The sequence below is a fragment of the Procambarus clarkii genome, unplaced genomic scaffold (genome assembly GCF_040958095.1).
Source record: "Procambarus clarkii isolate CNS0578487 unplaced genomic scaffold, FALCON_Pclarkii_2.0 HiC_scaffold_267, whole genome shotgun sequence".
NCBI classification, from domain to species: Eukaryota; Metazoa; Arthropoda; class Malacostraca; order Decapoda; family Cambaridae; genus Procambarus; species Procambarus clarkii.
In genome coordinates, this window is record NW_027189300.1 from 1 (window position 1) to 6546 (window position 6546).

A 6546-nucleotide genomic window follows, 5' to 3' on the forward strand; every position below is an offset into this window, starting at 1 on the left:
ACCATAACCAGGCTCCATCCGGAGCCACACACACTTTAATAGAGAGATTCAAGTAGACAATCAACTTTCAAACATTAATAATAACATTTATATTGATTTCATTTGGAATGTGTACATAACAAACAAACAAAACAAAATTATAGGGGATATTCAGCATCACTTGGAATATTAACCAATCATATAAATCCAATATATATTTTATATTTTACTTTAAGCGAGGAATTCATATTCTATCCATTTTTAATCATACAAATGAACAAAAGCAATTCTTCACTAGACGTAATGAATGAATAAATGATCAAGGTTTTAATGTGTTTCATGAATATATATATATATATATATATATATATATATATATATATATATATATATATATATATATATATATATATATATATATATATATATATATATATTAATACTTGTGAACCAGAATATGTTTGAGCAGCAGCGATCGTGCCTGCCATTGGCCGAAGTGCAACAATTCAAATAATTTAAAGGGCCTGCTCGGGTATATAAGAGAGGCTGGGAGACTGGGGCCGGTGGTGGGTGATGGGTGATGAGTGATGGTGTGGTGTGGTGTGGTGTTGTTAAGAGTTGATTTACGGCCAGCCAGCCAGCCAGCCAGCCAGCCAGCCAGCCAGCCAGCCAGCCAGCCAGCCAGCCAGCCAGCCAGCCAGCTGCAGCCAAGGCAGGGCAAGGCAAGGCAAGGCAAGGCAAGGCAAGGCAAGGCAAGGCAGGCAGGCAGGCAGGCAGGCAGGCAGGCAGGCAGGCAGGCAGGCAGGCAGGCAGCCAGGCAGCCAGGCAGGCAGGCAGGCAGGCAGGCAGGCAGGCAGGCAGGCAGGCAGCCAGGCAGGCAGGCAGGCAGGCAGGCAGGCAGGCAGGCAGCCAGCCAGCCAGCCAGCCAGCCAGCCAGCCAGCCAGCCAGCCAGCCAGCTGCAGCCAAGGCAGGGCAGGGCAAGGCAAGGCAAGGCAAGGCAAGGCAAGGCAAGGCAAGGCAAGGCAGGCAGGCAGGCAGGCAGGCAGGCAGGCAGGCAGGCAGGCAGGCAGGCAGGCAGGCAGGCAGGCAGGCAGCCAGGCAGCCAGGCAGGCAGGCAGGCAGGCAGGCAGGCAGGCAGGCAGGCAGGCAGGCAGGCAGGCAGCCAGCCAGCCAGCCAGCCAGCCAGCCAGCCAGCCAGCCAGCCAGCCAGCCAGCCACTCCCACTTTGTATTTATATGCATTCAATTTATATTCAAACATTATATATGTTAAGGGCCTTGTTTTAGTGTTTATTTTAAAAATGACAAACATCGAGTCATTTTACCAGTCCTTTAGCGTTAACGGTGATGCATTTTAAAACTGAACATAAATCGCCTTTTCTGGATATATCAAATATCGAATCCGCTTAATGTGCCTACAATTCAATCATTCAAAAAATACATAATTTACATCAAGCCTTTTCATAGAACAGACAATAAGATTTGTACATGCAAAATAAAAAAAAAAAATCCTTTAAGTTATCAATACAATGTGAGAAAACTTTACTTTTATAACTAAAGTTGCACAATTATACCAACTCTATGGTGGCTGGGTTGTAAGGTGTGTGGCTGGTGTTTTGGAAGTCGCGAGTTCAAACGACCCAATGGGAATAATACTTTTTTTTTTTTTGCCATACAATCTTCCTAATACTATTATGTAGGTTTGTGTGTGTGTTTTTTTTATTCATTCTTTGGTCTTATAGATGACATACATATTGACTCCTTTTACCGGTCCTTAATTAGGCTCTGGGGAAGCAATGGTGGTGGTGGTGGTGGTGCATTTAAAACTAAACCAAAAATCACCAGTTCTGGACGCGTCAAATATCATATCCGCTTAATGTGTCTACAACCTAATTACTTAAAACTACACTATTTAATTCATTCATATCATGTGCATATTGGTCATTATGCTCATACAACCGACATCAAAATTTATTTTCATTATTAGAATCATACATTTCATCAAGTAATACAGATACAAAGAGATTTTCTTTCTGAGAAGACCGTTAGTATTGGCTTGCAGGCAGGCAGGCAGGCATTTGAGGGTTATTATTTCGCCTGTTGATTGGGGAGAGGGTTGATGTGTTAGGGGGTTTTCGGTTAGATGTGGTGGTGGTGATTGGTGGTGGTGATTGGTGGTGGTGGTGATTGGTGGTGGTGGTGGTGGTAGTAGGTGGGAGTTGGGGGTGGGGGGGGGGGGGGGGGAAGGGGAGGGGAATGATGGTCTGTGGATTCCTTCTCCGTACCCTTTACATATAAGCAAAAATATGCCTTCTTGTGGGTATAGAAACATTAACACAAATTATATCAGTAACTGATATTGTAGCCTTTTAAACAGAAAAGATTTGTACATACAAATACTTTTTAATTATCATTTATTTGTGGAAATGGCATTTACGTCATTAAATTGATACCTCAGCATCAAGCTAGTGTCCTGCAGCAGTGGTCCAGTGGTAAAGTGTATATAAGTGATGCGTATTCTTGGAGTTGCGAGTTCAAACCCGGATTAAGCTATATATATATATATATATATATATACAACATGTTTTGTTTTAGTTGGTTGTTTTTGTATAAAGCCTCACACAATATCTATATTAAGCGAGTTTGTTTTAAACATGACATACATATTAATTCATTTTACCAGGCCTTATTCCACACAACTCCGTGAATTTCCCGTGGAGCCAGCCATTCAAACAAAAACAAACGAAACAAAACAAAACAAAACAAAAAACATTATTGCCAACAGCATTTGGTGTTCCCAGGCGGTCACCCATCCAAGTACTAACCAAACCCAACGTTGCTTAACTTCGCTGATCGGACGAGAAGCGGTGTTCTCAACGTGGTATGGCCGTTGGCATGAGACTGCCTACACATTGTGGCTAATAACCAACTCTTTTAAGTCATCGCGGCAGGATACGGACCTGCTTGTGGTGTCTTAATGGTAATTGTATCCTAACATATTTTTGTCTCCTTGGCATGGATATTTAACATCGTTTATTCAGTCTTGGGTTTATGTTCTTTCGCCATTTACAGACATTTTACATCTACCTACTTCCTCAGCCTGCCCTGCCAATTTCTAATGAATTTGTGGATTTTCTTTTGTAATACAAACATGTGTGTGCTCATCTGCTCTTCAGTTTTTATGATATTTGTCTCATCTGTCCTGCTTTATGATACTTTTACAAAGAACATGAACAAATGCTTCTATTTTAGAGAAGATATGGGATCCAGGTTTCGGAGCCGTAAAACCAACCGTCGTGATTGGTGGACGAGTTGCCAGGTTGCAGCTTCTGTACCGTGCCGGCACATAAATAGGTTCGGCTCAAGCGGCGGCAGCATCATTCCCCCGTGACTGTCTGAGCGTCTCTCATCACCTTGGTTGGTTCATCATCATCATGGTAGAAGCAAAGCCTACCAAGAAGGCTGCGGCTGCTGCTGCTGTGGTGGCCACCACCAGGAAACCTCGCGTCCAGGTTGCTCACCCGAAAACTAGTCAAATGGTTCTAGCCGCGGTCGCAGCACTCAAAGACCGTAAGGGCTCGTCTCTACAAGCAATCAAGAAGTACGTTGTTGCCAACAACAAAGTCGAGGCTGCCAAGATCGCCATTTACATCCGAAGATTTCTCAAGAAAGCAGTGGCTGACGGCATTCTTGTTCAGACGAAGGGAAGTGGAGCTAGTGGATCATTCAAGCTGGCCGTAGCAGAGAAGAGGGCCGTTCTAACTCCCAAGAAAGCCACCACAACCAAGAAACCATCTACAGCAGCAAAGAAGGCCGTGGTAACTCCCAAGAAAGCCGCCACAAGCAACAAACCACCTACAGCCTTGAAAAAGAAGCAGCAGCAGCAGCTTGTTGTTGGGAACAAAAAGCCCAAAATAAAGAGAGCTTCAAAATCTCCCAAACCACCCAAGGCAAAGAAAGCTGTCAAAAAAACAACAAAGGCAAAATAAACGACGACATGCAAGCAGCATGAATACACATGACAATAAACATCCAGGCCTCCCCCCTCAGTGGAGGGGCCTCATATGATTCCAAAAAAAGAGTTTAGTTTTGTAGACAAATAAATCATTACTTTTGGGGTAGATTTACTCTGTATATTATATATATATATATATATATATATATATATATATATATATATATATATATATATATATATATATATATATATATATATATATATATATACATACATGGGTGAGGTGATATGGTACCAAAGTTTTGGGTAAGGTGATTGACATTTACACAAGATAAAACACGAACCAATGGGAATAAAAACATAAGAATGGAAGTAACTGCAGAAGGCCTATTGGCCCATAACACAAGCACTTCCTCTTGATGCTTCTATATTGGTTCAGAGTCTTGAAGCTATAATAATATATATATATATATATATATATATATATATATATATATATATATATATATATATATATATATATATATATATATATATATATATATATATATATATATATATATATATATATATACACAAAACTAAATAGTCTTGTTAGACAAATTGCCCCTATTAGAGGCAAGTTGACTAACAAGCCGAATGACTGGCAATTGTTTTGAATTTGAGTTAAATCTAACATAGAAATGTAATCAAACCTAACCTAACCTATGCTAACCCAAGCTAAGCTAACCTAACCTAACCTAAGCTAACCCAAGCTAAGCTAAGCTAACCTAACCTAACCTAACCTAACCTAAGCTAAGCTAACCTAACCTAACCTAACCTAACCTAACCTAACCTAACCTAACCTAACCTAAGCTAACCTAACCTAACCCAGCAATTCATGATCTTAATATAATACTGTTAATTGGATAAACCAATTTGGAAAGAAATGTTCGAAAATAACAAAATTAACTGTGCTTGTTAGGAAAATTGGGCCTTGCATACTTGTCCCAATAGTGTGGTTCTCGCTTTTAGGTACGACATAAACGTATACCTAAGTTGAGAGAGAAAAAGATTCTCACTCAAACATGCATATCGATTGCCAGTCCTGAATTCTGGGTAGATATTCGTGTCCTCCCTTTTCATTTACCATCATTTGGATACTATCAAAACAGCTCTGAGAAGGATAAAATGAATAAAACGGGTAGCTCACTCATGTAAAAAGGAAGAGTTGGGAAAGATCTCTCTCTCTCTCTCTCCCCCTCACACCCCCCCACCAATGATCCTGCTCTGCTAGTATATAACGTAACAAACCTTCCCCCCCCCCCCCTCCCCAATCAGAGTCCCTTTAAGCATGCGAGGATAAAAAATAGATTTCATAAGACCCAATGTGCTAGCTGATATCAAAACAATTTATGTTATCGTCTATTAAGCCCTTCAGTAAAAAAGTATAGGGACCTAATTAGGTCCCGTTTTGAGGTGGTGGTGGGTGGAATCGATGGATTAGCCAAGCTCTTATCCGCCGAATCCGTAGAGGGTACGACCCTGGCGCTTCAGAGCGTACACCACGTCCATGGCAGTGACGGTCTTCCTCTTGGCGTGTTCCGTGTAGGTTACAGCATCACGGATGACGTTCTCGAGGAACACCTTCAGGACGCCACGGGTCTCTTCGTAGATGAGACCCGAAATACGCTTGACGCCGCCACGACGAGCTAAGCGACGAATAGCGGGCTTGGTGATGCCCTGGATGTTGTCACGTAGCACCTTACGATGACGCTTGGCGCCACCCTTTCCGAGTCCCTTGCCTCCCTTGCCGCGTCCAGTCATGGTGTTGTAGTTGTGTGAATCGAATTGACGAATGCCCGCACGATTTCCCGACTATATCCCATCAAGCGGACGTACTAGTAGCATTGCAACTCCTGCCTGCCCTTACTTTACGCTTGTGGTCGAGTAGACACGGCTTTCTCACAACGCTTTCAAAACTGCAGTTGCCTACTCGTCTGTTTCACGTCCCTGTGAAATGACTTTTGCACAAATCCAAAAAATAGAGCAAAATCAGCGATAATAGTGATTGAGGTGAGCCGCCTGTTGGCTGCAGCCAGAGGAAGGAGGGGAGGGGCAACGGGGTGACGTAGGCGAGTCGAGCAGCCAATGGCGCTCGAGCAAGCGCCTCGAGACGGCGTATATAAGCAAAAATTTTTCGGCGCCAGCCATCACAAACCACAGTTGTTCACCATGGCTCGCACCAAGCAGACTGCTCGCAAGTCCACGGGAGGCAAGGCTCCTCGTAAGCAGCTGGCCACCAAGGCAGCACGCAAGTCTGCTCCTGCCACAGGGGGTGTGAAGAAGCCTCACCGTTACAGGCCCGGAACGGTCGCCCTGCGTGAGATCCGTCGTTACCAGAAGAGCACCGAGTTGCTCATCAGGAAACTTCCCTTCCAGCGTCTGGTGCGCGAGATTGCCCAGGACTTCAAGACCGATCTTCGCTTCCAGTCGTCTGCCGTCATGGCTTTACAGGAGGCATCCGAGGCTTACCTGGTCGGTCTCTTCGAGGACACTAACCTCTGTGCCATCCACGCCAAGCGTGTCACCATCATGCCAAAGGACATTCAGCTTGCTCGCCGTATCCG

At 43.6% G+C, this 6546-nt stretch overlaps 1 non-coding gene across 1 annotated transcript; it reads right to left on the minus strand.

The window, feature by feature from the left end:
• Positions 1 to 2755: 2755 nt before the first annotated feature.
• Positions 2756 to 2874, minus strand: LOC138361229 (5S ribosomal RNA). The gene has a single exon (XR_011226857.1). It is a non-coding gene; the product is annotated as a 5S ribosomal RNA (ribosomal RNA).
• Between the last annotated feature and the right edge of the window lie 3672 nt (positions 2875 to 6546).